Consider the following 10,245-nt stretch of genomic DNA (forward strand, 5'->3'; position numbering starts at 1 on the left):
AGAGGGTTTCTAGCAGAAAGCAGAGCACGTGGAAGAACATGGGAATGGAGGAAGCCTGTGCTAGAAGGATGTCACTGTGTAGACCAGGGGCATTCAGACGTACCATGCAAGTCAGGAGGTTGTGGTGCTTTTCCATAGAAAGCTGGCTATGGCTTAGAAAAACAGAAATGATGAGAAAAGATGGAATTCAGCCTATATGGGTCGTAGAGCCAAGATTTTCCCTGAAATGGATGTGGAGTGTAAGGACAAGAGGACAATTCAAAATGACTCCGTCTTGGGTGACTGGGTGAGCAATGATCCTCTTGTTAAGGCCATGGCGGAGAAGGGCTGAGGATATTGAATTTCAGAGCCTATCCATGTGGAGATACTGACAGGGCAGTGGATGATGGAGCAAGTCCTGGGGATGCAAGTGGAGAGTCACCAAAGGACACCTAAGCCCTGGAGTAGTTGAGAGTCAAGAATGAGGCTAAGGAGTCTTAGAATTGGATATTGTCCTGGAGCAAGAACATATGGAATTTGGAACAAGTGAAGGGTCTAGAGGAAAAGACTGTAACCATGGCCAGAGTTGGGCATGAGAGGAACCCCCCCAAAACGGTCATGGATACCTGGGGGAGGAGGGGGAGGAGGTATCTCGGCAGGGAAGTCAACCCTGTAAAATCCAGTCAAAGATCAGATGAGAGGAAGACAGACTCCACTGTCAGTTGGGATGGAGGTAGACCCAAGATGATGCTGATGCAAGTTGTCTTCATGGAGTGATCTTCATAAAGTGTAAAGATGGAAGCTTGCTTGAACAGGATGAGGTTAAGATAGAAGGGGGAAAACTGAATGCAGACCTTCCAGGTCATTTGGTAAGAAATACAGTGAATGAATATTTTATAAAGCCAGGTGAGACCATGGATCTGTGTGTACCATTGTGAGAAAGAAATGAATTCTTATGTCAGGAAAGCACAGTGCCCGAAGGAGACCACGTGCCTAATAGGTAAGGGTTATCATCATCATCTTCCTCCAGTGCATACAGATTGGGTGTGGGCTGTGCCCAGTGAGTCACTGTTTTCATAGTCATCAGCACTGTTCACCAATGACTGGAAATCTGTGCGTTTTGGGCTCTGTGGGAATCCATGAGTTTACACAGCTAGGATTAGCCAAGGAGTTGTGAGAGGAAGTGATATGTGACAAGTTCAGGCTGCAATTGCTCATCACCAGTGTGAGATCCTGCAAACTTTCCCCCTAGAGTGTGAGGATGGAAGTAGATATGAGGAACAACTTTCACCAGCTTGGAGTACAGTGAGCACTCTCCTGATAACCTATAAAGGAGACTGGAGCAGTTCTTCTGTTCAACCACTGTATCTTTGGGGGTGCTCATCTCTGCAGTAGATCCTTGCTTCTCTTGACTGAGTCAGTAGTGATCTTGGTGATGAAGACTGAGTCATTCCTGAATGAACAGGTTCACTGAGTCCCATAGTATCCATAGGAGTGTAGGAGTGATTGATGCTAATACAGGGAGATCCTGTGGGAGCCTGGGGACAGTTAACCTGTGCTGAGCTCAGGAGAGCTTCACTGAGGAGGAGATGATGGGAATAGACACAAGGGTCAAGAGACAGCCAGGTGAGAGAAAAACTGGGCTGAGAAAGAAGTTGAATTGAGAGAATTGATGTATCTGGTCCCATTTCAAGATAAAATAGAGACTGTGCCTGGAACTGTGGTGCTTGAGGAAGACAGTGAGAAGTGAGTGTGTAGACACAGGCAGGGCTTGGTGAGAGGAGTTCTCATTTTAGACATTTTAAAGTTCATCATTGCACTAGAGCTGAGCCTAGAATCTCATTTTCTTCACTCCCAGAGGAATGGGTTGGATTGGGTCCTCCTCCTTCAAGGTACATGTTAAAGTCCTAATCCCCAGCACCTCCAATATGACTGCATTTAGAAGTAGAACCTTTAATGAGGTAATTAAATTCCAGTAGTCTTGTTAGGGAGGGCCACAATCCAATGTGATGGGTCCCCTTTTAGGATGCAGACACACGTAGACGGAAGGTGATATGAGGACAAAGGGAGAAGACAGTTATCTCTAAGGTCAGAAGAGAGCTCTGGATGCAGACCATTGTGCTGATGCAAGTCTTGAACTTTCAGCCTCCAAATCATGAGTAAAACATGGTTTTGTTGTTTAGGTCACTTTCTGTGGTGCTCGGTTATTGGGACCCTTGCAAATGAATATATTCAGCTTCTGACACTTTTTTTAAGTTTAGGGGGCTGGACAATCAACAGGATCCACTTTTGGGGTCAACTCACAGAAGGCTTCGGGGTCTCTGGGATGAAGGGGAAGTGGCCCAAGATGCCGTGGAAATGGACATAATGCTATGTGTCACCTATATGAGCTATTTAGGTTTGTCCCCTGTTTTAAAGGTATTGCTATCAAAACCTCAGTGACCGGATGTAATATGTCATCACTCCCATTTTTTATACCCGAGATCCAGAGTACCTCAAGAATTTGGACTTTACCCCCTTTCCTCTGGAATTCTGAGGACTGTTTGCTGAAGGATCAACAAGCGAATGTGAAGTCATTTTTGACATTTTGCAAAGGGTGAATGAAGGCAGAACTGGTGAGCGTGGAGGAGCTTGCTCGGGAAGTTGAATGAAGTGTCCTCCCCTTCCCTAACCAACCCTGATCCTCTGTCCTCCACAGCAATCCACATCCTGAAAGCTGGTGGCTGGATGCTACCTCCATCTCGGGAAGAAAGGTAAGACAGAAGCACTGAGCCTCGATGGGGCATCACCCCTGGCCAGACTACCACATATAAGCAAAGACCAGAGTGAGGAGATGAATGGAGACCTTTGATACCACAGCATAAAGCAAGAAGTTGATTAATGAAAAGTATGCCCGTACATGTGACCTTTAACACACTGGGGCCCTCCATGCCTAGGATGCTATGGTCCAGAACTTTAGATCCTGTTCGTCAGATGGACAACACCTCCCTCCATGGTGGGGTAGAGGAAAGGATGCTGACAGCCTGCACTTGCTCCTTTGATACCATCCTTGCCAGCCTCAGCTGATGCTAGGCTGCAACATAACTGACCTGTCAAAGTATCACTCACAGTTGACTGTCCTAAGTGTGGCGTACTCCTTTCTGAGCTGGCACAGACATGCTCCATTCCCTTTCCTACTGACATTCTCTTCTCCATCTCTATCGCTGTTAAGGTCTACGCACAAGTCCACAAAGATGTGGGCAGCTGGGCTTGGGTTGGGAGAGCTCATTAGGTAACTGCTCCACTTACATGTTTTGCTCCCACCTCAAGTCCGGGATGAGAAAGGCGTGAAACTGAGCAGCGCATTTCAAGCCCACATGATCTAAAATGTGTTTTCTATTTTAAATTGGGCTTATTTATAATTTTTTTACAGTTGCTTTTTATAAATGGAAATAGAATAGCAATGAAAATCCTCTTCTTTCTTTATGCCTTACACAGACGCTTCAAAGTTCTGGCCCTGGATACTCCCATCCCCACAGTATCACCCCAGCCAAACTGGCGCAGTGTTTATGGGGCAGGCAGGGATCCTGCCTTCAGTAGGCCTATAGTATAGTTGTTGGTTCTGTTTTTTGGCACTTGGGGATCAAATTGCCTTTGAGAAACTTCTTTCATAAAAGTTAATGTTTTTTGAAATTGAGATGAAGAATATGGAGTTGGATCAGACCAGTATTCTTTTCACTCATGGTCAACTGCATCATCACTGGAAAGTCAATCAAGGACTTCATGCACTCTTTTATTGAACACATGTATTGAGTACCCATCAGATCTAGGGCTACTCAATGCATGATGGATCCTGGACTCTGTGGGTCTTAAGTTGTGTGTATTTTGGACCTACCTAGTAATGCATATTCAGCCACTCAGTGCCATTAGACTCAAGGTAATTCTGCCCTGATACCATGGAATGCACTTGAGGAAGCACAATAGCATATTTGACTTGGTGCAGATCATGGATTTATTCAACAAATCTGAGCACTGGGTTGGAGAGAGCAGTTGAGTGGGCTTAGAGATAGCTAAGGCTTTGTATTCAGTCATGCATTTGAATTCTGAACTCACTGAAAATAAGTTGGGTAAATGTTGGCAAGCTGTTTCACATCTTTGAACTTCAGTCATTCATCTCTAGAGAAGGATACAAAAAACTCTCTGTAGAGTTTCGGCTAAAGGAAAAGAAAGTACAAATGCAGAGGCCTGCATCCAGCATGCAGCGGCCTCCCTGGCTTCCCTGGGCTTCCCTCAGCCGTGTGCATGAGGACAGCTAGAGGGCGTTCACAGTGTGGACTGTGAGCATTAGGAGGACAGTTGTGAGCATTCTTTGGTACTCTGTTATATACCAGCCTTGCTACTCTGCCTTGAAAAGTCAGTGCAACTTACTGACTCAATGGATATAGACTTACAGAGCCTAAATCTAAGGCAGAGAACGGCCAGTGGTTTGAGAAAACGTTAGGGCAGAAAATGGTGGCATCTGCTTTTAGAGTTTCCATGGTGACCAGGACCTAGGAAGAGGGAACAAAATTACAGAGGTACAATGGCAGGGAAGGGCATACTGAGTGACAACGAGGGTTTGTGAAACAGCAGGAGGTAGAGAATGGGAAAGGTGATGGGAGATGAGGCTGGAGTGGTGGGCAGGGCCAGGACATGGAGGACTTTGAACATGACTCTGTGGGAGTTATTCAGGGCTTTGTTTAAGGGCATAACATGGTCAGAGTTCCAGTTTAGACTTGTAACGAATGTGAGGGATGCAAAAATGGAAACAAGGGTTCAGTGAGGAGACCATTGCTATAGGCTAGAGAGGAGAAGACCCTTAAGGTCAGAGCAGGGCATGGGGAAGAAGGGAAACTCAGAATATTTAAAGCCATACCATCTCCAGAACTCAGTCTCAGTTGGCATTCAATTGGAGTTCTGGGAATGATTGTGTCCCTACTGAGTGTGATAGGAACCTTCTACTTCTCCAAATGATAGTCAGGGTACCACTCTGTCCTGCTGGAAGTGCTCGTTCAGAGGTTCTGCTAAGGGAGCAATTGCTCTGCCCTCTCTTTCATCCCTGGGCCTGTCAATCTGGTAAACAAAGGTATTGTCAAACTACCTTATTGAGAAGTAGTTTAAATTAGCCTTGACAGGTGGATTAATAAATAATAAGGCCTGAATGGCTTATAAAGAAATCAATTACATCATAAATCTTAAAATAGCACATGCTCAGCTCCAGCTCATCAATGCTGCAGCTTTCCTGAGCTGTTCCAATTGTGCCCAAACTCAACTCCAGGCAATTTTACCATTAGGAAGGTTAGCCAGAATGCGTACAGGAATGCTTTCTGGAATGGCTGAGAAATATTCAGCAGACAGGGACAATCTGTAGAAAGCAAGAACATTTCTTCTCATTCTCTACCTGTAATGTCAGGCATCTGACTTGGATATGAATATCTTTGCATAAAATCCCTGATTTTGTTTGGACTGGCAAGGACCCAGGGACCATGTGAACTAGTGGTCTTCAACCCTTCCAGACTAATATTCTGTGATGTTCCCTTTATTATCCTGAAATGGGATTCATAAATTATATCACCCACCTAGACATCTCATCTGAGAGATCTATATAATGCACCAAACTGCAAAGTAAATGAAAAATAAAAAGAAAAGTAATTTATAATATGGTAAGATGTATGTTGATATATGAGGGGGTGGATGTGACAGGACTGGCAGGCATCACAGCAGATGGATGACTGTTTGATGGAAATGGAAATGAATGTGTGGAATTGGCCATTCAAGTACAGGAACAGCGTGGCCTTTGGCACTGTGATTTCTGAAACGGCAGACAGCTGAAATAAAAAACAAAACACAGTGTCTCTTTGATTTGCGTGGTAGCTGCCTCTTGAAATTCAGCGTCTATTAAAGTTGTGCAAAACATGTTTGTTTGAATGTGAAATGGAACTAGGATTTAGACCTGGATGACCACTTTTTTTTTTTTCCCAACTTTTATACCAGATGAATGGTTCCAGAGTTGAGAGGGGTATGGTCCAGCTCCTCATTGTGACTGCCCATGTTTTGAAGACTGTTTAGCCTCCAAAGTACTTTCTATCTACATAGTAACCCTGAATACCCTGGGGCAGTCTGAACTTTTAAAAAATTCCATTTACTTATTGTGGGTATGTATGTAAGTGTGTGTGTGTGTGTGTGTGTGTGTGTGTGGCATGACATATATGTGGAGGTCAGAGGACAACTTGTAGAAGTCAGTTCTACCTTTCCACCATGTGGGTCTCAGGGATTGAGCTCAGGTCTTTAGGCTTGGCAGCAAGAGCCTTTATCCACTGAGCCCTCTCACCAGCCCCTAACTTCTCTTTTGTGTCTCCTGTATGAGACCCATACCCTTTGTCCAGTCTCTTCATGGTTTATACAATGCTATTGAAGGCTGAAGAAGGAAAGGATTGTGTCCCTACTAGAAAGAGCCTAGGACCCATTTTTCCCAGTGATCCATCTGTCTCTGTCTCCCCAATGCTGGGATTACAAGTGCACACCATCATGCCTGGTGTTTTACAGGGGTTCTAGAGATTGAATTCAGCACCTCATGCTTGCATGGAAAAACACTTTACTGAGTGAGCCATCTGTCCATCCCAACTTAATGTCTTTTTTAAGCAAAGTTGGTAAAGGGGTTGGATAATATTGTGTGTCCTGTGATTGATGAGCCATTAAAAGCTCTCTTCATCAAAATTTTCTTCCAACAGCTGTATAGGATGCCTTAAATTCTTTCCTGCCTACTAGGAAAGGCTTTTCAAGTTCTTCTATCAAATGCAAATTCTTAGAATTTCTTCTATGAGTTCTTCAATGACCTCAGAAGCCCTTAGTTTCTCCACAGTAGAAATAAACACATCTACTTCATAAAACTGTTGTGAACGTTAAAGGTGATTAGTGCCTATAATTAACACCTTTGTCTTAGGCTAGCTGGTAAAGCCTTGTTTGCCTTCTTATTTCAGAAAGAGTTCTGGCAGATACATGGCACACATACTGCTATTTTCTTACTCTACTCAGGGCAGGCATCACCAATCTATCACAGCACTTTTATGCATGGATGCCAATGTGTCCTCAGACACCTTCTCAAATTAGAGCTCTGATATCTTCTCAAATTAGAGCTCTAGGCAGTCAAAACTGAAGGGAATCAACTCAAGAATTGAATGCTTTGTGTCTTGGGTTAGTTCATTGTTGGACATTAGCTCTTTTCATGTTAATGAGGGCTAATTCCTTAACTATCGGAGCTAGACAAATGGAGAAACTTCTACAGAAAAGCAGATGACAGGAGGATTGTAAAAGGGAAAAGACTGAGGATGTCCACTAGAGGAAGGCACTGAGCACCTGACAGAGGCTTAAAGGTATGCTGCAAAACTTTACCCTTACAAATTAATATGACACACGCAAAAGCCCCCTCGCATGTATCTGCCACATACAGGTGCTCAGTATCTGACCGTTTTTCTGTCTGTTCATTAACTTCCTTCACTGTTTTCTCAGCATCTTTTCACGGTGGTTGCCTTGTTGCTGCGTTGCTTAGGAAATTCAACCTAAACGTAATAGAACTATAATTAAGCATAGTCATTTACATTTACTTAGCACCTGTCATGTAGCAGAAATTCTTCTAAGTGTTTTCTACAAATTATTATTATTTTTTTCTCACAATATCCCTGTGAAGTATGTACTGTCATTAACCACATCTTGCAGAGGAAGAATGTAAGTCCCAGAGAAGGCAAGCCACTGCGCAAGGACACAGCTAGTCAATGACGAAGCTGGGATTTGAACTAGGCTTCTGCTGTTGAGATCCACAGCACTTGGCCGCCTTTCAGCCTTATTGTGGGTGCAGCACTACACTGGGATAAGAGATGAAGGGCACAGTTCTTGACTTCAGGGGGGTCTTAGTCTGGTAGTAGAGGCTGATGAGCCTCCCTTGGGACTTCAGGCATGACTGGTTGGAAGAGGATCTCTGTCTAACTAGGTGGTGAAGAGATTGTGGCTAGGCATTTCTGAGCCAAACATGTAGCCCGAGGAAGCAAAGGGTAGTGATGTAAGGACAGAAGACACCAAACACCTAACTCTGGTTCTGAAAGTCTAACACTGTTCTAGGACATACCAACCATGGCACAGAGCAGTTATTAGTCTATAATTTTGTCCATGTTCGGGATGTTAGAATTCAAAGGCCATAGATATGAGTATCTAAGACTCTCAAGTATCATTTTGGTATAAAACCCATCCACAGAGCCAGAATCCCATTTTCCTATAGTCCCTTTGGTCATTTTGGGGAACTACTGGGCTTTCCTTGTTTTCTGTGTGTTGCCTCTGAACCATACTGGCCTCAGAAGACAGTGCAGCTCTAGAAGGCTTTGCAAACCCTGTGGCTTGCAAGAGAGCTTCACCTGAAATTAAGGTGAGTCTTAAAAATATGGGGAAATCAGGGCCAGCCTGGCCTATATAGTGAATTCTAGGCCAGCTGGAGCTACAAGGAGACCGTGTCTCAAAAAAGACCAAAAAAAAAGAAACAACAACAACAAAAAAACCCAGGGAAAATGCTTCATCTCAGCAAGGCATTGACATGGCAGGATGGTGCCATCTCAGCAGGGAACATGGCAGTAGCTTTCAAAGCATCGCACTCAGAGGGATGTTTTGGGAGACAGGGAAGTGACTTGAGACAAGATCTTTCTATGTGGCCCAGGCTGGCCTCAAATTTGCTGCACTCCCCTTATCTTAGCCTCCCAGAATGCTAACATTATAGGTGTGAACCACTACACCCAGTGGAGAAAAAGATTGTTATCACTACTTTTCAAACAAGGAAACTAAGACTTGCAAAGGTGAGTGACTTGGTTCAGGCTCTTGAGTTAGCACAGGTTGACTAACCCTTATCAGAATGCCTGTGGCCAGAAGTCTTTCAGAGTATAGAGTCTTTTGGATTTGGTAATATTTTCACATATATAATGAGATATCTTGGGGATAGGACTACATCTGAATAGAACATTTATTTTATTAATATACCCCTTATACACATAGCCTGAAGGTAATTTTATACAAAAATTTTAAATAATTTGTGCATGAAAGTTTCATGAAGTAGAATTTTCTGTGTATGGAAAATGCCAGTTTTCAAGAACTTATAGATTTTGGAACGTTTAGGATTATGGGACTAGGGATGCTCAACCTGCAAATGGTAGAACAGATCTCGAAACCAGCTGCTCCCATTTTGCACTGCACAGGCTGCTGTGGAAAAGGCATAAACAAGGGAACAGGGGAGGGGGACGGAGGTGGGGAGGGGAGTAGGGAGTGCTTGATGCTTCAGCTGCAATAACTGTGGCGCTGAGGTCCCCTGGTGTATTAGTTACTTTTCTGTTGCTGCAATAAAACCACAATCAAGGCAATTTACAGAAGGAAGAGTTAATTTGGGCTTATGGTTCCAAAGGGAGTGTCTGCAATGGCAGAGGACCCATGGTGACAGGAGGGAGCCTGAAGAAGTTCATATTTTAGAGAGAGCAAGTTGGAAGTAGGATGAGGCTATGAATTCTCAAAGCCTGCCCCTGGTGACCTGATTCTTCCAGCAAGGTTACACCTCCTAAAGGTTCCATGGCCCTCCCCAAACAGTGTTAACAACTGGGAACCATATACCAAGTGTTCAAATACTTGGGCCTATGAGGGACATTTCTCATTCCAACCCCCATGCATGGGTGCCCAGGGTTCAAAGGAGGAGCATCCCCGAAGCCCCAGCCAGGGGCTCTCATCAGAACTATTGCTGTTCTGTCTCAAGTCCCCCTGCCTCCAGCATCTGTGTTGGTGAGCATAGCCAACTTGAATCTTCCTGCCTCCAGGTTCATCCTTACAGTTCATATTCTGCATCAGCCACTGAAATCTTCGTGATGAAAATCTGGCCACATCTCTCCTCTAACAATCTTCTTGTAGCTTCCCATTGTCTATTAATTTTGAACTCTTAAGACTCTGTCATCAGGGACCACTCAGGTGCTCACTCCCCTTTCTGATCATATACTTCTCAATGAGGTTTCACCTTTGGATTAATTTCTTTTTAAAAAATTTTAAAAATATTTTATTTATTATTTTTATTTTATGTGTACAAGTGTATTGCTTGCATGTTTTTGAGTGCACCTGTGTTGTGCAATGCCACGGAGGTCAGAAGAGGGCTTCCGATTCCCTTGGAACTGGAGTTAAGGACGGTTCATAGCCGCCATGTGGGTGCTGGGAATCGAACCCAGGTCCTCTACA

Source organism: Nannospalax galili, unplaced genomic scaffold (genome assembly GCF_000622305.1).
Source record: "Nannospalax galili isolate Female #2095 unplaced genomic scaffold, S.galili_v1.0 scaffold34, whole genome shotgun sequence".
Lineage (NCBI taxonomy): Eukaryota > Metazoa > Chordata > Mammalia > Rodentia > Spalacidae > Nannospalax > Nannospalax galili.